This window comes from Lissotriton vulgaris, chromosome 7 (genome assembly GCF_964263255.1).
Source record: "Lissotriton vulgaris chromosome 7, aLisVul1.2, whole genome shotgun sequence".
Lineage (NCBI taxonomy): Eukaryota > Metazoa > Chordata > Amphibia > Caudata > Salamandridae > Lissotriton > Lissotriton vulgaris.
This window is the reverse complement of record NC_141695.1, coordinates 1,358,575,943-1,358,597,681: the sequence shown is the minus strand read 5'-3', so window position 1 is coordinate 1,358,597,681 and position 21,739 is coordinate 1,358,575,943.

Genomic DNA, 21,739 nt, shown 5'->3' with positions numbered 1-21,739 from the left:
GTGGTCTTTCGATCTGGATCAATATTTCTGCCGGTGGGAGTGTTAAGAATATATCAACTGATAATTTACATTTCCAAGCTCTCTTATTTAAACGGAAAGTTTATTTCTTTTTGATCAATTTTTATAATAATGATTTTAACACAATTCCAAATAGGAACTTTATTGATCTATTTAATTTTATTACCAACTTAGAGTCCAGGCAAGATTTTGATAAAGTCGATGGTATCTTGTTGGGTGGCGATTTCAATGCTAGGCTCAACGATGCCCCTTTGTATATTAGGACGAATGAGCAAGGCACTTCTCATCAAAGGGGCATTGAACTGAGTTATTTTTTAAGCTCTCACAATTTGCAAAATGTTATGGATATTATTGCAAATTTTTTACCGAATGCCCAGTTTGTGCCAACTTTCAGAGGCAGGGGGTGTTCCTCAATCATTGATTATTTTTTGTTTCACCTCACCTTGCTGATAGTCTATCAGAGGGTGCTGTCATCCCAATGAGTCAAGGGGATCACAACCCTATTAGGGTCGCTATAAGTTTGAAATCACGGCCCATCTTCAAAAGGGAATGTGGTGCCAGGAATTTATTCCCCACGACAGTTAAACTCAGACTCTAATGGCAGGGTATTAACACTAAGGAAGTGTTCCGAGTCCTAGTTAGAGATAATTTATGTCTCTTTAATTCATGCCTGTCAGACACGGTCCCTCATCCCTATGCCGTCTGTGACTTTGTTAAGATTTGTTCAGCCTCTAAATCTTTATTATCAGCACCTCGCAGGGAAACTGAATCAGGCCCCAGATGGTTCAATTGTGAGTGTTCAGTGGCAAATAAGGAATTGCGCAGGGCATTGTCTTCTAGACCTAATTGTCCTATTGAAGTGAGAGAAGCCAGGCACAGGTATAGAGTGACTATAAATAAAAGAAAAACAGAGATCCTTGAAGACCGTTGGGATGCATTGGCCAGAGCAGCTGACCTAAGGAAGGGAGATGCCTTTTGGGCCGCTGTCAAGGACCTGCATTGTTCAGGCGAGTTCCTGACCCCGAACAGTTGTACCATCACAGGCGAAGCATGGGTGAATCATTTTGTCACCATTTATGCCGCACCACACTCGGAGTTGTTTCCACTGTCCTTTTGCCACCCACTGAGGGTGGATATAACTCTATCTGAGGTAGAAGATGGCATTAATCAGAGCGCAGGGAATAAGGCACCTGGCCCTGATGGCTTACCCATTGATATTATCAAATCCAATTTAGAAGTCTGGGCACCTCTTCTTTTAAATGTTTTTAATAATCTTACCCTTGCCCCTCTTCCCCGCACCTGGTCATCAAGTATCATCGTCCCTATTTTTAAGAAGGGAGACCGCTCTCAACCTAGCTGTTACAGACCAATCTCCCTTATTGATAACACTTTAAAAATTCTTGGTAGGATTTTATACAATAAGATTTTGAGCTGGACCGAGGACAATGGTATTTTGGAGCGCTGCCAATTAGGTTTCCGTAATAAGGTAGGAACTATTGAGCAGTGCCTCAATTTAAACCTAATTTTAGGCAAATATAATATTGCACGTAGATCAGCAGTTTATCTTGCATTTATGGACCTGTCCTCTGCTTTCGATCTTGTTAACAGATCAAAACTTTGGACAGCCCTTTTGAATTATGGTCTAGATGAGCTCCTTGTGCATTTTATGGCTTATTTGCACAAGGACTTAATGCTTGCGTTAGGATAGGACAGGGGGGGGGGGGGGGGTGAAGTGACAAAAGCCATAAAAGTTCAAAGAGGGGTAAGACAAGGGTGCGTGCTAGCCCCCCTTCTTTTTATTATTTATATCAATGGGCTGCACAAAGTCCTTACCCCCCTTTCTCATGACGTCCCCAAAATCATGGGCAAATCTCTTCCTGTTCTGCTTTACGCAGACGATGCGGTCGTTATGGGCTGCACTCTGAATGCTTTTATTGTTTTGGTGAAGGAGTTTGTTGATTACATGGAGTCCCTTGACCTAAAAACTAATTTTAAGAAATCTTTTATTATGTCCTGTGGCCCTAAGAAACAACAGCTAGGTTGTATTTCGATGGGCGCTGATAAGCTGTGGTCTACTAATAGTTTTCCCTATTTAGGGGTGGTCTTTGCTGCGAACAACTCCTGGACTGAGCATATTGCTCACTCCAGGGGTAGGTTCTCAAAGGCCATTAACTCAATCCTCAGCCTACCACGTTCTAAAAATACTGGTACCATATTGGCAATCTGAAAAATTTATAAAGCCCAGTGCATTCCCGTTGCCACTTATGGCGCGGAGGTTTGGGGTGTCGCCAAGAGCCGACCTATCCAATCTGAAGAGAACACATTTCTCAGGAAGATGCTTTGCGTTCCTATTTCCACCCCACAATATGTTTGCCATAAGGAATTAGATATGAATTTTATTGAGGATTTTGCTCGTGCCCGCCCTGCTCTCTTCTGGCTCTCTATCTGGAAGAACCCTGTGGCATCACTCACAAGAGACATTATCACCAACTGTTTGAATTGTGATAAATGTATGGATATCCCTTGGATCTTTGGCGTGTATAATAGCCTTTGCAGTAATAATCAAGGGAGTGTTTTTACCAACTATACTGCAAATGATCTCCCACATAAAAATGATCTACAATATGCTTTATACACACTGTATGACCAAGAAAGATTATGCAGGGAATCTTCAAAGACTACTGTTTCGACTTATTTGGCCTGTGATTTTTTAACCCTACCCATGCCTCGTTATTTGACAATTCCGATGAGTCACTGGGTGCGGGGTTTATTATTCCGCTTAAGGGCAGGCACAATTAAATTTGCACTTTGTTTTCTCCTCGGCCACCACAAGGAACTTGATTCTTTGCCTTGCCCGTGTGATGTCTTGAGTGGACTTAGCATTTTTTATTCTTTTGTAAATTTTATATGAAATATAATAAATGGTTTTTAACTCCGTATTTTAAAAAACGTAAACCTATTAGCTTGGAAAATGCTTATCTAATGATATTAACTATGGATGATGTTGAACTTATTTTTCGCATTGGTACTTTTCTGCGAATAGCCGTTCGAGCAAGACAGACGATGCTTGACCCGTAAATCTGGTCTATCTTTTGTATGTATTATGGGATCTTATGATGTTTTTAATTTTGTAGTGTTTTTATGTATTTGTACTTTTGTGGATACTTGGATATCCGAATAAAGTTTCTTTGAATTGAAAAATTGATTCCAATTATTTGTGGAACGAAATAAGTACGTTTTGGCACTAAGTACGTACTTAAGCGGGCCACTTTAGTGTAATTCATCATTACCAAGTGACTCAGGCATCAAGCAGAGCCAGATGTATGACTGTATACTTTACTTCAAGCATCAGGCCACAGACAGGCGTCCCACTAGGAGCTAGGGGCTAGATGTACAAAAAAGTCAGTGGGCAATTTTTTAATTACAAATTTTTGTGATTCGCAATCAGGAAATCACAAACAGCTACGTACAATAGTGTCTCAGATATTGTTTGCGGTTCCCAATGCGTCGCAAATGGACCTGCCTCATCAGTACTCATGAGCCACGTTACAATTTGCAACCCATTGAGAATGGCTACAATCACAGTGATGGTGGCCTGCTGGCGTTAGCAGACCGCTGTGTCTTTTAAATGAAGCAATATTTATTTTTTGTAATGCAGCCCATTTTCCTTAAAGGAATCATACAGGCTGAAGTATAACAGCAAACATACAACCAGGGCATACCTAGGCAATGCCTTGACTGCTCAGATCCTCATTACATCTGAGGAACAACATCTCATCACATCAAGATCAGGGCCATACCCCTGCAACTTGAGGCACAGGGCACAACAGACAGGAAACCTAACGGGCACTCTGCCGCAATACCCTGCTCACTCAGGCCACCTTACACCTAGAGGACAGAACCTCTACTAGATGAGGTACAATGTCCCACCCCTACTTTGCCAGACACATTGCACCACAACAAGAATACAAGTAGGTAAATTCCAGAGACACTCTGACAGCTCAGGTCCTCCTAACATTTGAGGGAAGAACAACATGCACGAAACACACATGGCATACCACACCCATGCCCTCACCTCTTACGTTATTCTGTCACCAGGGAGATAACAATATGCACACAAAAGTAAACATACCTCTTGCTAACTTTCAGTCCAGGCATATACCACATAGACCTCAGACATGGATTGCCTAAACTGAGCTATAACATACTTCCATAACGCTGTCAAAATAAAGTAACGATGCAATATTAATACTTAAATACAGTTTTAATACGTCTGCACTGTAGATGTTCTAGCAATAAAGCAGCATATCTTCAAAACTTCCTTGCAGGCAAGCAACTCATGCAAACATGTACAATCAGTGGCAGTCCGTGCAGATAAGAGCGGTGGGTAAAAGTGACAAATGATAGAATAGGGAATAGGGAATATAAAATAAATAAATAAATAAAACCACTTACCTTGCGCTCACCGCATTGCTGAGTTGGCGATGAGGTGAGAGCAAGCTAAGTGGTTTTATTTATTTATTTTATATTCCCTATTCTGTTGTTTGTCGCTTTCAAACCCACTGAACCACCGTGCTTATCTAAATGTACTGCTACTGTGTACACTGCACACAACAGTGAACCTGAGTAGCCTTAAATGCATACACATATGCCACATCCACCACTATGCAAAACATATACTAATAATGATGCTTTAAACAACCAACTGATACCTCTTTCATGGATGTCTATCAACTCACAAAATCTATATTTTCTGTTGAATGTGAGTGTGTCAGGTGTCTTTCAACCCTGACTTTACCAATATACAATGGCCATTCTTCTTCAAACCTCTGTCTAGCAATATGCAATGGGTGTCTTTTAACCCCTCCCTACTCTATAACAGCAGGGCTTGTCATGAATTTGTAGTTCTCTTTAAACTGTACATATTTTAGCACATAACTCAGTGTTTTCCAACCAACACTCACTCACACTTGGAAACTTCATAAAAATCAAATCAACCCAAGTTCAACCATATGGTATCTCACAGGCATTGTGTTTTGTAAGTGTCAGAATTACTTGTGACACCCATAACTCTCCCCCAAAGGCAAATGTGCTAATTGCAGCTGATCAACCAGCAGGTCAATGTTCCCTGTGACTGCACTACCAGGAGGATAGTGTTCTCTGTATAAGCTTGGGAAGTGTTTAATGTAATTGTACAACTAATGACCTCTAGCTACACAACTAGCACTCTTAGTAACTGCACAAACATTGCACTCTCTGACAGCACAGCTAGTGCTCAGTGTAACTGAATGACTAGTGTTCTGGATGAATGGACATCGCTTGCCCAATGTAACTGGCCATCTTATGCTCTCTATAACAAAACATCTAGAGCCTATTGTAAGTGAGGTTCTCAATGTACAAGGATGCTATATCTCTTCACCTCTGTAAGACATAATATAGACATGCCACTGTTACTCTCTGAATTAGTGTATGTCAAAATGTGTGTCCTAACCTATGCATCTTTGCAAACATTTAAATAGCTGTAGAACCTAGAGGACACATTATTATTAGCTTCCTTAATCCATGCATGCACAATGTAAACTAACAACGGACGTCACAAGTGTAAAACATTACCTTTTCCCTATTTATGATTCCCAAATACAACAAATATTTTATTTCATTTGTCATTCCAACAGATTATAACACAATCAGACTCAGACACTAGCATCCAAATAGAGTAACAGACAAATGTTACCTAATTATGTGAATCATCTTATGAATATCACCCTGAACAGTGACATATTAGACAGTCCAAAGGTATGCCCCATTGCCAATGATCAGCTATTTGGCAGAAACCCTACAGTGCACAGAGTCTGCAAATAACTGGCTGGCTTCTGATCCACGTTGCGGGCTCAACTCACTTGATAGCCATGATGTAGACCTCCAGTCACAAATAAAAATAAAATAGCTGTGAAGCATGACAGTTTTGATCAGGTACAGAATTAGCTCCAAGGCATGGAGTGGATTATGAAGGATGACTTTGTAAAGGCCGGGAATCTAAAAAGGTGTGTTGATCCATATTTGACATAAAAGTGGGAGATAAGGTGCTTAATTTACTCATAGGTTCAGGTGCAAGGATCACTATCTTCAATATTTCCTATGTGAGTGTGTGTAGTAACAGGTCACTTCAACCCCCCTCCCACCAGATATGGTACATTCTTCTATGAGGGAAGAAGAACTGATTTGCTGGCATTTTCAAAGATGGCTTAGAGATCAGAGGAAGATGCACTGAAGGCCAGATTTTTCTAGTCATCAAAGGCTTAGACTTTCTAGGCCTCTTTGATATGGTGTTAAGAGCAGGGACCAAACAGCAGGGTTTGGTAATCAGAGAGGAGAGTTTATTGGAAGTGGATTTGGACAAGTTCCACAACATTGGTTCGGGTGGACCCAGTAAGTTAAGTGAGTTCAAACACATAATCAAAACCAAGGAAAGTGCTATATCTGTAGGGCACAAATGAAGGGGGGTGCCATTCAATGCAAATATGATCTTGACTGGGATCTTAAATAATTGTGCAAGCAAGGCATATTCAAATCTATTAAATCTTCGATTTGGCTTTCAAATGGGATGTTTGCTTGCAAGCTGAAGGGGAACTCGGGCTTTGCGTTGACCCACGGGGTTTGAACAGAGAAATATCATTTGATTCTAATCCTTTACCCAAGATCATTTAGATCCTTCCAAAACTTGGGGGTGCTGTTTGGTTCACAAAGCTAAACCTTGCGTCAGCTTAACACCAGGTAGAGCTCGAATGTTAACGCAGCCACTACATATTCCATCTGTCCCCCGTTTGGGTCTTTCCAATATCAACAGATGCCATTTAGATTAGTATCACAGACATCCATATTCCAGAGGATTAGGGACCATATGTTCAAGGATTTTAAAGGTCATGGTATTCCCAGATAATGTTCTCATTAGGTCTCGGCCTTCGCAGCGTGCATGCGCTGCAAAGGCAAATGACCTTTTGCCGCCGCTTTGGCTTTTCAGCCAAGCATGTGCACGCGTTCCATTGCCTTCAATGGAAACCCGTGCATGTCAGGAGATTCACTCACGGGAGCGCGCGGCCCATCTGGTCGCAATTATCGCTCCTGCGAGTGAATCGTGCCCGCCCTCATCCTCTCCCCCCGCCGCGCGAGTCGCTTGTGTTTGTTGCTTGTTTTCACACACTAGCATACAGCACCCATTACTCACTGGCGGCAGCCCGTAGCTGTTGGGAGTGGGAAATTGAAAGGCATCTAACTCAGAAAAAATGCGAAAAGGCATTCATGTATCCTAGGAAGTCGTTGCAGAACGGCAATTTCCAGTACATTCAGCATAATAGCTTACACAGGACCTATCTTACACCAGCAGCGCTTCTGGAAATGTTTGGGTCAGCCTCAAGCTGTCCTAAGTGCCCGCAGGTGGGAGCTGACATGCTACAAATGTTTTGGAGCAGCCCGGAGGCCACAGCATTATGGGAGGTTATCTACGCAGCTCTAACAGACATGATTGGCTGCGCAGATGTGTGCACATTATAGGGCTCACTGCTAGGGCTGTTAAAGCGCTCGAAGGCTGCAAAAGCTGCAAACCAATTCAATGATTTGGCATTGTTGACAGCTCTCAGACTAATAGCTATGTATTGGAAAGCCCAGAAGTTACTGGGAATAACCCATTGGTGCAAGGGCGGAGGCAGTGGTGCACAAGCTTGAGAAGACTCGCGGACTGCTCAAATACCCCAGGGCCATGGACAGAGAGGTACTGCTAACTGGCTCACAAGTCTACAGTGAGAAAACAGGTGGCTAGCACTCGCATTTACACTTATAAATGCATGCGTCCCCCAAATGGTTTGGCACCTTAGGGTCGCCGAGCCCCCCTCTTCCTCACCCACCATTCCTCGCAAGCACGTTTTTCCCAGCTCTTCATATCAACGCTCTTTCCTGCCTACTCCTGTGTGCGTGCCAATGCCTTCCTATTACATACTCCAGTGTTTCATGTGGATCTACGGACATTTCAGAATCACTAATAGGCTCAAATGGAACGGTACAGATCTGGTTGGAAAGGACTTAGGCGCGTGATCAAGGTAATGCTGAATACATTGTTGCCATGGCATGATCTGTTATTTTCTGTTTCTCATGTTTTTACCGACAGGACCAAGAACTCTTGCTGATATTTTTGCGATGTACTGTTACCGCCATACACATGGTGGGAATACAATTACTGCAAATATAAATTGATATTGATGTGAAACGTTCATATGTGATGTTGATAATGAATTGGTTTTTAAAAAAAGGCTTGCCATAAATGGGTGCAGTGATAGCATTTGAATGAACACAAGAGAGCTACGAATTTTAGTCTTGTAAGTCCAGACACTGGTATATAGCTCATGTTGGGCAGGAATACACAAGTTACCAACCTTCCATTCAAGTCCTTGAGTTGGGCAATAAAGTTTCTGAATCGCTGTCCTTGTTTAATTTCAGTGCAAGGGAGTTATCCACCTTATGTTCAACACAAAATGTTTGTTTCAGTTGCAGTAGGTGTTTGCAGCTGTATTGATTCAAAGACATTTAGGCCCTGATTAAGAGTGAGACATTTCGAGGTAGGGAAACTATTTGACTGGAAATAAGGATTCTGGCATTTCTGCTCCTTAATCCAGTCATTTCACCCACCCAGAGTGACGTGCAGACCTGGTTGTACCGGCAATAAATATGCATGCAGATCCCCATTTTGGCCAGAATAGCGGGACGCTTTCTGCTCCCATTAACCACTTGTTTTTGTAAATGTAACCTTAGGCTTCACTGTGGGTTGTGGGACATCTGGCAGGGTGAACGTTGGGCATCCTGCAGGGGAGGCTGCAGAGCAAGACAGAGCAAGACAGGGCTATAGGGTTAAGGGACAGATAATCCTTGCCCCTACCCATGCCTTAAGAAGAGGTCGGGCAGTGGCCGAGCTGTGCTTGTGCCTGGAGCTCCAGAAGGATCCTCTTGTGATACTCTCAACTCGATTGAAACGTTGAATCAAAATTACAATTGCACACAGTAAATTCTTCAAATACGGGATGTTTACTGTCACCCTCACTCTATCTATCTATCTATCTATCTATCTATCTATCTATCTATCTATCTATCTATCTATCTATCTATCTATCTATCTATCTATCTATCTATCTATCTATCTATCTATCTATCTATCTATCTATCAATCTGTCTATCTATCGCCATCTATCTATCTGTCTATCTATCTATCTATCTATCTATCTATCTATCTATCTATCTATCTATCTATCTATCTATCTATCTATCTATCTATCTATCTATCTATCTATCTGTCTGTCTGTCTATCTATCTATCTATCTATCTATCTATCTATCTATCTATCTATCTATCTATCTATCTATCTATCTATCTATCTATCTATCTATCTATCTATCTATCTATCTATCGCCCTCACTCTATCTACTATCTACTGCCCTCACTCTATCTAACGCCATCTCTCTATCTATCTATCGCCCTCCCTCTATCTATCGCCCTCCCACTATCTATCTATCGCCCTCCCTCTATCTATCGCCCTCACTCTATCTATATATTGCATAACCACAGCATCACTCAGCACCACCACAGCATCACTCAGGGTCACCACAAAATCACTCACCGCCACCACAGCATCAATCTGTGCAACCATTCAACAACTGGTTCAAATATGTTCTGTCAATGTTTCAAGCTTTATTACAAATGTCACAAAAAAGATGTTAATATTTCACTTCTTTTCTTGGATTTTCGTCACAATAAAATACACTGAACATAATCTTCACAAAAGGTATTTACAAAAGTTTAAGCTATTGCCATTATAAATTACAATAACTTTTAAGTATTAATTATTTAAAAAAAATAAAAGCCATTGGTATTTGTAATATCAATACATCTAAGTCAAGTAAATACAACACATATTGCATTACAAATGCTATAGGTGTCACATTTGCGAAAATTAAAACTATTGGCATTTTAAATGATAAAGCTATTTTCAAAACCAACACATAAATTAAAAAAAAATCATTTATAATACCAATAGCTCAAACTTTCCTAATGCGAGACCTATTGCATTGCAAATGCTTGTTTTTAAATTGGACTCCGTGGAACATGACAGGATTTTAGAGCAAGTATTGTGTATTTGAATCAAACCCTGGCACACCTACACGATGATTATGACAAGTCAATAACTTATATTTGAGGGCAAAGACATAGAAAACATGAGTAATTTAATGATTTTCTTGTTGTGACTCTAGCCAACACGTGTTTCATCGCTCTGGACATCCGCGACTTCCTCAGGGCTGGAAAACATATATAAAAACAGAGTATAAGCACAAAACATTCAGGCGTCAAAGGTACAATCCATACCATGTGAATTAAAATGAGGATCCAAATGTGCAAATCAAACCACATGATATATCCATAAATCAGTATGAGTGCATCCAAAATAGGACAGTCAGGGCAATTTACTGTGGGTCTTTAACATTTTAAATAATCATATTAATTACTGAAAAACTCTTAAGGTGCAATATTAGATAAATCTCATCACAAGCCTCTACTACATAGCATGCACACTATGCACTGTGACCGTATTTTTAATTAGGAGCGTCATACCCCACTATCCTTAATAGGATTTCGTAATTTATTTACAGATACATGCTAGAATAAGGCTTTTTGTGGAATCCTTGCAAACAGTCAGAAGGTATGTTCTTTACCTTATGGATGATATCTTTATGGATGTATGATTAATAGGACGTACACCTCATAGATCTCTACATTTACTTTAGGCACATAAGACTGTTTAATTTTCTTTAAGGTAGGCCTGGACCCCACCCAGTAAGCTTATCTCCATGCAAAATGTCTATGGAATGTTACATTAATTGTGATAAATTAGCTGCACTATTATTCTTTCCCATTTCTTCAACTTATTACTGGTTCACCCCTTCCTGTCTCATAGGGTGATCACCAATATTGGTTGGCTTGGCATGTCAGATATTAACAATCAATTGGTATATTATTATGACTATTTAAAATGTTAAAGACACACAGTAAATTGCCCTAACTGTCCTATGTTGGATGCATCTATACTGATTTATGGATATATGATGTGGTTTGATTTGCACAGTTGGGACCACATATAATTCACATGGTAAGGATTGTACCATTGATGCCCGAATGTTTTGGGCCTATACTCTGTTTTTATATATGTTTTCTAGTGTGTGTTTTGCGGGTGTCTTGTCCCGAGCGACGAAACACGTGTTGGCTGGAGTCACAACAAGAAAATCAATAAATAACTCATGTTTTCTATGTCTTTGCCCTGAAATATAAGTTATTGACTTGTCATAATCATTGTGAATGTGTGCCAGGGATTGATTCAAATTTTGTACAGATCTGTGGATTTGAATCTTGAGGTGTTGGATGATTACATCCTCCTTGTGCACCTAAAGTGATAATCGAATTATCAAATACATACTGAAAATAGTGAGGGCCATCTCCACCCAGGATACAATCATCCCAACAAGTATTTACAAGTGTTGTGTGTACTCTAGTTTACAAAGGTGGTCTTACATTTTTTTTTAATTAATTCTTGATAAGTGAGGTGTTCTATCTTGAGCACGTAGTTTGAACAGATGGTATTCACCGACAGCCAGGTTTGGTGCAGGCTATGAGGTATGCGTCTCCCCCTGTTGATTAACCAAGCTTGAAGTCTTTTTTAGGGCTTTGTGAATTCTATGCACAGTTTTCTATTGATTATGCCATTCATTGTCTTAATATGTTGAGGATGGATGTCCTAATCGCATGCGAGCAGGAATGGAAGAGTGCCTTTGAGTGAGTGAAGCAAGAGATCTTGGGTGCCAGAGCTTTCAAGTCATATGACCCGGCTTTGCTTTGTATGTCACTGTGGATTTTTAATAGTGACAATGTTAGGAGTTACACACCACATATTGCAAGACTGTCATCACAACCATTGCAATATAATTTTAACATTCTCTACAATCCTGAGGAAAAAACAAATTCATAGTGGATTATTTGGTAAGGTTTTCAGTTCAGGATGGTGGTGAAGGTGGTGATAATGAGGAAGTTGAGAGTTGTCTATTTAGTTATCTATATGGATGATGGGAAGTCAAGTGCGATCTCTGAAAGTGATGGCAAGGGGTTTCTCTGGGGGGGATGATATTTTGCAAGAAGTTATTCAGTTCATTTTGGGTGGTTGGATAGAGGAACAAATATCTTCATGATAGTGTACAGCCTTTTGTAAAGGTTTGGGGTGAGCAATTGGTGGAGGAAGGCATTTTTGATGCAGGCAGATAAACATTTGAGTTGATGTCATGTCCATGTGTAAAAGTGGGAATAGGTTTGTTGTAAGAAGTTACCTTCAGGCCACAGTTTTGCTGTTGTTTTAGTAGATTACAATACAAAGTGGCCTGAGGTCAGGCTTTGGCTGCTCCTAGCAGAGTGAAATATGCTTTGCCGGGAGGGTGTTGGGATGAACTTGGAACATAAACAGATTGTTCATTCTAACCATTCTATGTCATCTTAGAATAACAAAATGTAAAGCATCGTAGAGGGGACCATTAAAGTGGAACAGCTGAAGGGTGAGGCTGCTTTCCATGGTTGGTACTATTAAGGGAACAAAGTTCTTCAACTTCACTAGATGTAACTTTGTCATTATTGAAGATCTTAATACTGGAGAAGAGCGCCTGAGAGAAGACAGGCACTTGAGGGAACTAACCTCTCATGAACCCATTGCAAAAATAGGACTCACCATGTGGGGTAAAACTATTACAGTTTCTGTTTGTGAGTATCTACTCCAGCGTTTACATAGAAGCGGTTGTGCATTTGGAAGTGTCCACGCGCATCGCAGTGATTTTCATAGTAAATGAAAATGATGTCCATAATTTAAAAACCATTGACTTACCAACAGACAGAGTAGCTTGTGTTGGGTGAAACTGCTTGTCATGATGTTTGAGTGAAAGCGCAGCAGAGTCAGTTCATGATTCTTCACTCGTAGCATTTGGAGCAGACTCTCAAGTGCAGGATCATCAGCAATCGCCTCTAAACACAAGTGCTAAGTGACACACACTGCGCTGTGGGAACAAGCTCGATTTCCTGTCATAAAAGTCATAGTATGACCGATCAGTGGCCATTTTTAAGGATCAGTCACCTTCTATCTGTGTTTGTGGGGAATGTGATGCATTTATGATGCTGTGACGGAGCATTCGATCGGGAAACGGCCACTACAGCGAGGCCGTTTCCACGAAAACCTTAACCACGCATGCATTACACCGCATGCGTGGTTACAACGAAAGCCTTTACCACGCATACGTTTACTACGAGGTACGTAGTAAAGGCATGTGTGGTAAAGTGTACAATTAAAAAAGGGAGGGGTTAGGGGGGGAATCCCCCCCTAAAAAAAAATAAAACTAACCAAGTCGAGATGGCCTGGCAATCGGCGTCGTAGAAGAGGAAACGGAAAAAGAAACCGCTTCCTCTTTACGACGTATGACGTCACCACGAAAAAATACGAGGAGAAGGATTAGCGTGGAACTACCATTCCGTTGTAACGCATGCGTAGTAAAGGCATGCGTTACAACGGAGATCGTTGTAAGAACATACAACCCATTCGATCATTGTGACGAAGCATTTTGTTTTCGTTTTAGAGCTTCAGTTCTTGGTGTTCAATGGTGGTGGCAGAAATTAACAGCAGCATCTGAACGGTCAAAGTTCCTGAGGAAAAGATATTACGTGATTGGCACAATTCTGTTTTAGGTGCCTGGCTTATCATAAGTTGCCCGGTAATTGCACAGGTTATCGAAACATGGTGATATGCACATCTGGGGACTAACGGGCACATGCATCATTGTCAATTGGATTCGCAAACGGTGCGAATCACAATTTTCGGCCGTTTGCAAATGCAATTGACAAAATTGGGATTCATCATGTTTTTCCCAATTTTAGAAATCGCAATCACGTTGCGATTTCTAAAATTGCGATTGCATTTAAGAAATCGCAATTTGAGATTTCTTAAATGCATGCATGAACATTTTAAATATGCGAATTCGCAAATAGGGAGAGGTAAATTACCATGAAGTTGACCTTCATGGTAATTTGTGAAAACTTTCAAAAATGCACAAAAGTGCATTTTTGAAAGTTTCATTTTACACACACATGCCCTTGGGGCATGTGTGTGTGAAAAATGGACTTAAAGTTAAATTTCAGGGGAGCAGGGGGGTCCATTGGACCCCCCCCTGCACCCTTGAAATTGCATTTTCAATTTGCGATTCACAAATTGCTAATCGCAAATTGAAAATGACTTCCCATTCATTCCTATGGGCCTTTAGGCCCATAGGAATCAATGGGAAGGGATTCCTTACTTGCGATTCGCAAATTGTGAATCGCAATTAAGAAAATTTAAGAAATCGCAAAAAAAAATGTGATTTCTTGGTTCATAGCCGTTTGCGATTTCTTAATTGCGATTCCTTAATTTTCGCAATTAAGAAATCGCAAACGGCAACAATGATGCATGTGGCCGTAAGTGCCTTACACACAACAAATTCACTGTTCTTTATACGATGATAGGCACACCTTTGTAAGGTGTGTCTAGTATTGCATTGGGGACATTTTCAACACAGTGATAAGCACACTTGGAGACTTACGGCCACAAGTCCATTTTTCACACACACATGCCCCAAGGGCATGTGTGTGTGTAAAATGAAACTTTCAAAAATGCACTTTTGTGCATTGTTGAAAGTTTTCGCAAATTACCATGAAGGTCAACTTCATGGTAATTTACCTCTCCCTATTTGCAAATTCTCAAATTTAAAATGTTTATGCATTGCATTTAAGAAATCTCAAATTGCGATTTCTTAAATGCAATCGCAATTTTAGAAATCGCAAGGTGATTGCGATTTCTAAAATTGCGAAAAACATGATGCCTCCCAATTTTGTCAATTGCATTCGCAAACAGCCGAAAATTACGATTCGCACCGTTTGCGAATGAAATTGACAATGATGCATGTGCTGTTAGTGCCTTATACTGTACAGAGCACGTCCCCCACGCAGTGATAAGCACACCTTGGTGCAGTACCAATTACTGTGCAGTATATGTACTCTGCACAATGTTAGGCATAGTTCTGATTTTTTTTCAGACATCTCTGCCATTGTGTCTCTTAGAATTGAATTGATTGAACTGTCACCATGACTACGACAAACATTCTCCGTCAGTTTTCCTGTCAGATAAGGAGGAAACGATTATCCAGTGGAAGAGATTGAAGAACCTCTATGCTTCGTATATGTTTGCCATTGGGGGAGGGAGATATGCTCTGCGGCTAGGAAGCAAGCGATTTTGCTCCATTATTTGGGTGTCGAAGCCCGCAATATTTGCAATAGTTTGGAAAACATTCCCCTTATGCAATGCGGAGGGTGATGCAAGTGATGTATTTGACATGTCAGTCCTGATGTTAGAAAAGCATCTTGAAGCAAGAATCAATGTAGTGTTGGAGTGCCACACATTGTTTTTCAGGACACAAAGGAAGAGAGATAGTGTAGGGAGTTATACAGCTTGTTTACGAACACTAGCACATACTTGCAAGATTGATCATTTTACTGATTGTTTCATTAGAGATCAGTTGGTAAGATGTACAAACAATGCAGGGGCCCAAGAGAAATTGTTGGCCAAGAATCCAGATCTGAGGGAAGCTTTTGCAATTGTGGAGTGAGTGGAGAGTACTAACACGTGGGTACGGGAGATGCAGGCTCTATCTCCACACAATCTTGGGGTGTGTGAGAGTGTAGGAGAAGTTGGAGCAAAAAACGAGCAGTAGGGAGAGAAAACTTAGGTTGTGAGAAAACAAAGTGGTGGCAGCAAAGACGGCAGATTTACTAAAATGAGGTGTTAATACTTTGGTAACCCTACTCATGCAGGGAACAGTACACAATGTTATGCCAGAAATTTGGTATGCAGAAAGTGCAGAACAAAGGGTAGTTATACCCGAGTGTGTAAAGGCGAGGCGAGCCAATCCCAAATTATGGGCTCAGTTTATGAAGATGTGGGTAAAAGGTTGTTGACTGTAAAACCTGATCTGAGTGAAGTGGATTTAGGTCCTTTAAAGATGCCAGAGTGTCAAATCAGATTAGATGATAAAGATGTGGTAGTGTTGGCAGATTCTGGATCACCATATCAAAATAACTCTTTTTCCACTTGATATAAATCTGTAAATGATGAGGGGGTCCGAAATAAAATAGATGTACTTGGATTATGCTGTCATGAGGATCACTTTTGATGACAAAGAAGCTATTGGAAAGGTGTATATTTCAAAATATGGGGCTAACTTTTTTGGGTGGCAGCACCAGCTTGACATGGGGATTACGCTTAAACTCAATGCTGTGCATCCTTTTATGTCTCTATCATTGGAACAAGGTCATGAAGACATTGGGCCAGATGCATCAAAGGGTTTGGGCCATTCTGTGTCTATGGGAAAATGTGTTGATGCATATGGCCCACAGTCATTAGGTTTCCTAATGCTTTTAATGACAAATTGGGTCTTCTTAAGAACTTCAAACACAAAATCCTTCTGAAGAAGTATGTGGTCCAGTGTGTTCACAAAGTTAGGAAGGTCCCAAATCGTATGCTAGAACCATTGAAACTTGAAATTGACAGGTTGGTGGGAGAAGAGATAAGTAAGGATATTGAATTTTCCGAGTGGCTTGCACCGATTGTATTAGCCCCAGGGATGGGATGAGCAAATTCAAGTGTTGACCTTCTCAACCTGAACAAGCATATATGGGTTGATCGTCAGCCACTTCCTAATATTTCAGAGGCTTTGACCCGACTAGGTGATGTGAAGATTTTTAGTGCAGTAGATCTTTCATCTGACCTATCATCAAGTGAAATTGCACGACAAGTCCAGCCATTTGACTTCATTTGTAACACCTATGGGGGCTTTCCGTTTCATGAGGATGTCTTTTGGTCTGGCATCTGCAGTAGCATGCTTCCAGAGGGTTATAAAGAAAGTGCTTGATGGAGTCCATACTATACTTTTCTTTCAGGATGATATCCTGATTCATGGGAAAAATTGTGAAGAGCATGATGAAATGTTACTGAAAGTTTTGGGAAGGTTGGCTAAAGCTGGATTTGACATTAAAAATTGAAAAGTGCATGTTCAGAGTTACTGAAGTTTCTTAGTTGGGTCACACAATATCTGCAGAAGGAATCAAACCCAAGACAGAGTTTGTTGATTCGATCATGAAAACACCAGCACATGCAGACAAGGATCAAGTGAGGTCTTTCCTTGGGCTACCTGTTTTATTCTGAATTTATAATTTCGCTGAAGTGGTGCAGTCCATAAGAATGTTATTGAAAAAAATGCAAGGTGCGAATGGTCTGATGAGTGCTTTTAAATCTGTTAAAAAAACATATTGGTGTGTTTCCAACATTAGGACCTTGTGATGGAACAAAGAAAACCATATTGATCATGGATGCAAGTCTCAGGAATTGGGAGCGGTGCTATTACAAAGAGATGGGAGTGAAGACAGGGTAGTGGCATTTGCGTCATGTGCTAATGGAATGCAAAAGAGAGATAATCAGTAATAGAAAGGGAGGCTCTGGAGTGTGCATGGGCAATAAGACATTTTAAGCTTTATCTGTGGAGGATAGCGTTTGTTGTTCTGTCTGATCACAGACCATTGGTCAATGTGTTTTCTACCATAAAAGGATGACAAACCTATTCATTGTACCAAAAGGTGGATAGAGGGATTGAGCAATTTCAATTTTGTAGTAGAGATTTAGGAAGTGAATTGTTGGAAACTGAGGCTCATCAAACTCATTTGATCAGTTAGATGTGTTAAGGTGCTTTGCTGGAGAGTGAATGGAAATCTGTGAGAGAGTAGATGAAATGATTTTGGAATGTGAGACATGAACTCAGTTAGACTGGGGGTGTATTAAACAGGGGCACTAAAATAATTCCACCCAAGTAGGTAAGAGAAAAGATAATCAATTTACCACATGAAGGTCACTTGGGGAGAAACCTCACCAAGTCCAGGGTGTGGGAGTGGTGCTTTTGGCCTATATTGGATGGTCAAGTAGAAAGTGTTTTCATTTATAGTGATTTGTGTGGAGGAAGGGAGGGGGGATTTGGAGTTAGAACCGGTTAAACATGTTGAGCAGTTTATTTTGCCAAGAAATTAAAACAGAAAAGAGGAAGAGCAATGCAACGTCAGCATATGGAAATGTAAATGTTGTGATGGCTGCTGATTTGAATGCTATGTGAACCAAATGCCATTAAAATCTTTCTTTTTTTTAAAGGGTAGTGATTTGTGTGCAAGGAGTGACAAAAGCAAAGTTACCTCAAAGGCTCCATTATCTCCGGTTGAGGTTTCCACTGAACTATTGGAAAAAATTGGGATTAGACTTTGCTGGTCTGTCCATCTTCTACCTTATACTTACTGTCATGTAATTCTTATGGTAGGTTACATGTCTAAATGGGTGGTGACGAAGTGTGTGAGCTCAATTGACATCAAGGTTGTGATCTACTTTTTGAAAGAGAATTTTTTTTTGTGAAGGAATTCTGCAGGAAATCATAACCGAAAATGGTGTTAAATTAACTTCCCATGAAATGCAGGAATTTTCGGAGGATCTGTCTATTGCTCACCTTAAGACTGCCATGTATTCTCGACAGGCCAATGGTCTAGCAGAGCAGATGAACAGGATGGTCAAATCTTGTGTACAGAGAGCAGTTGCACCAAGAAGACCTTTGTCTGAAGTCTTAAATGAGGTATGGTGGGCCCACTGAAATGCACCCAGTTCTATAACATTCAAGTCACCCTTTTTCTGGATGAGAGGTCGGGATGGCACCAGTTAGTTGAACCTGGTGTGGTTGTGTGGAAAGGAGTGTAGGATGGAGCAACTGCAAGGTGAAGAGATGAGTGAACTCAAAAGAGAAGGAAGGTGGATCAGAAAAGAATATAAGGGAAATTACAGGTGCTTTGACAATCTGAAAAACTGCACCAAGGATGAAAGGTGGAAAGTTGGGGAAGAAGTTCTGGTTAAAAAAAACAGGATTTGTGAGAAAAGGTCAATTAAGCTACATGGGTCCTTTCTTAATTGAAAAAGTAATGATAATTTTTGCTAAGCTTGCCAACAGGGGGGGGGGGGCATGGCCTAGGAGACCAAGATGGCTGTAAGCTCTTAACAGAGCTCCCTCACTCTCAATGAGTATAGTTCATCATTCTGCCTTAGAGCATGCACCGAAGCCCTGTGGCTCTGGTGCGGTGCACACTCCCTGAGACATACTTTGTGGCGGCCGGGGTGCTGGCACACTTGATTTGAACGACCGCTGTGTGGGGAAAAGGAGCACTCAAACTGGCAGCCGAGACACCAATATGCAGGAACCAGTGAGCGATCCTGCAGGGCTCCTTGACTTACCAGGTCTGCCGGTCCAGAGCCACTTGATGACAGCCGCCAATCAAGAGGAGGAGTGTGCCTCCCCCCGCCTATGAATGTGGAGACTAGAGGTCAGGGCGGCAAGTCTGGTTTTGGCCACAGTGCGCTGGGTGGCCGTCCGGTGAGGCTGCGGGAACTCGGATAGACCTGCTGATGGCCTGTGCTGTTGTGGTAGTGGACTCGCCTTGCAGAAGTAGGAGGCAGTCGCGGGGACCCCTGCCTGGTGATCTCCACCCTCACTCATGCGCCGAAGCAAGGGGACAAGTGCTTTGCCGGGCCGCCTCCCCTAGTGAGATTGGACTGGGGTACCGGGCGGGCCTCTGCGGGGGTCGTTGGCTGCCCAGGCCTTGGTTGTGCCCACCTGCCTGACAGCTGGGCCACCCCCCTGGGAAACGGCATGAGGCCCTATTTGCTATTACCTTTGGACTATTCCACCTGAGGGACGCATGGGAGAGCAACACAGTGGGGACTGGAACAAGAGCTAGCTCCTTTGAATGGGGTGGCCCCTGTGGGATGCATCTGGCCCTTCAGTCACCTGGGTGCTGTATGCTGAACTTTTGTGCTCAGACTTGCTCCAGGGGTCCTTTTAAGCGGTGACATTGAGGGGCTGCTGGGGGGTAGCTCCCCCTCGACTATCTGAAGAGACTGAGGTGGGGGGCTTTGCCCCGATGATAGCAGACTCATGTGACTGCTTCCTCCTGCATCTCTCCTGAGCACACAGGGGGTCACTGACCACAGCTCGGCTATCCCTCCTTACCCCCTATTTGGTCAATATATGATTCCCTCTCCTCTAGGGTGGCCTCTGGACTGCCAGCCGCCAACTGCTCCGCTGCCTTGAGACAGGCAGGCCGACTTTGAGTGCTACCCCATCAGTCAAGCAGGCCTGTCTGCCCTGGGGGGCTAAGTGAGGGGCCCTTTGCAACCTGAACCGGGGCTCCTCTCTTGCATCCACTCATGTTGTCCTAAGGCAAAGGGCCTAAACTTGCTTCACTACACCCCTCAGGTCTATCTAGTGGTCCGCTGTGTCTGAAGATGGGCTGTGATAAACCTCCACCATCAAAGGCTGCTCAAATGAAAATAGATCAGTACACCACTTCTGTTTCTGATACCAGAGATGCATCAGGGGACTCCTCATTGACACTCAAGGCCTCACCCCCTATTGACCTCGCAGCCATCTTCACATCGATCCAGGCCTCTAGGGAGGTGGTGAAGGCCAATGTGGAAGGCATCCATATTGACCTTTCCTTCCAGCACCAAGACCATCGCAAAGTGGTAGAGAGAGTTACTGAGGCTGAAATGTGAATCTCGATGACCGAAGACGACATTGGGAGCCTCAAACATCAGGTCCCTCGGCTGAAATAGATGATGGCGCGCCTCACAGAGCGAGCTGAGGATGCTGAAAATCATTCCAGGTGGAACAACTTGCTTCTAATTGGCCTCCTGGAGGGGGTTGAGGGGGCCAGGATGGGCGATATTTCGGAGGACTGGGTCCGGTCCTGGGTTCCAGCTGATAAGATGTCCCGCTGTTTTGTGGTGGAGCGGGCACACCGTACTGTGACCAAGAAGTCTCCCCCCAGAGCCTCTCCACATCCAGTGATGGCTTGCATCCTTAACCACTGGGACACTATCTTTCGAGAGGCCCAGACCCACCCCAACCTATGACACTCCAATGCTAAAATTTTGATCGTCCCAGATTACACAAGGGCAGACCCGTAGTGACGTTGTACATTTGAAGAGGTCATGCAAAAATGCTGTGCCCTTAACATCCGCTATAGGCTTCTCTTTCCGGCCTGGCTCAAAGTTATATTTTCTTCCTCCACCTTCTACTTTGACACCCCTGATCAGGCCTGCGAATGGGTAACAGCTTCGACCGTTCTATAGACTGGGTTTGGAAAGCCAGGAAGAATCTGCCACGGGGGGGAGCTTCAGGTGCTATCTCGGGCCTCAGGGCCCCGCAGATGACATATCAAATCCCGGAAGAAAGAGCCAACTCAGGGTGGCAATAGACCCCCTTAAGCCCAGCTACAGCGGATGTTGCACGACACACTGCAGATCAGGAGGCCTCTCTACCTGATACTCTAGTGATCTTCAAGTCCACTCAACGTCTGCCTGACTCACTGACCTAGATGTTTTACCTTCTCCAGCGTGAACACAGATTGGTCCTCGCGGAGAAGGGCCTGACTGCCCAGGTGTGAACCCGGAGTGGTAATCTATACCTATCTATTCCTACACCCAGCACAAGAC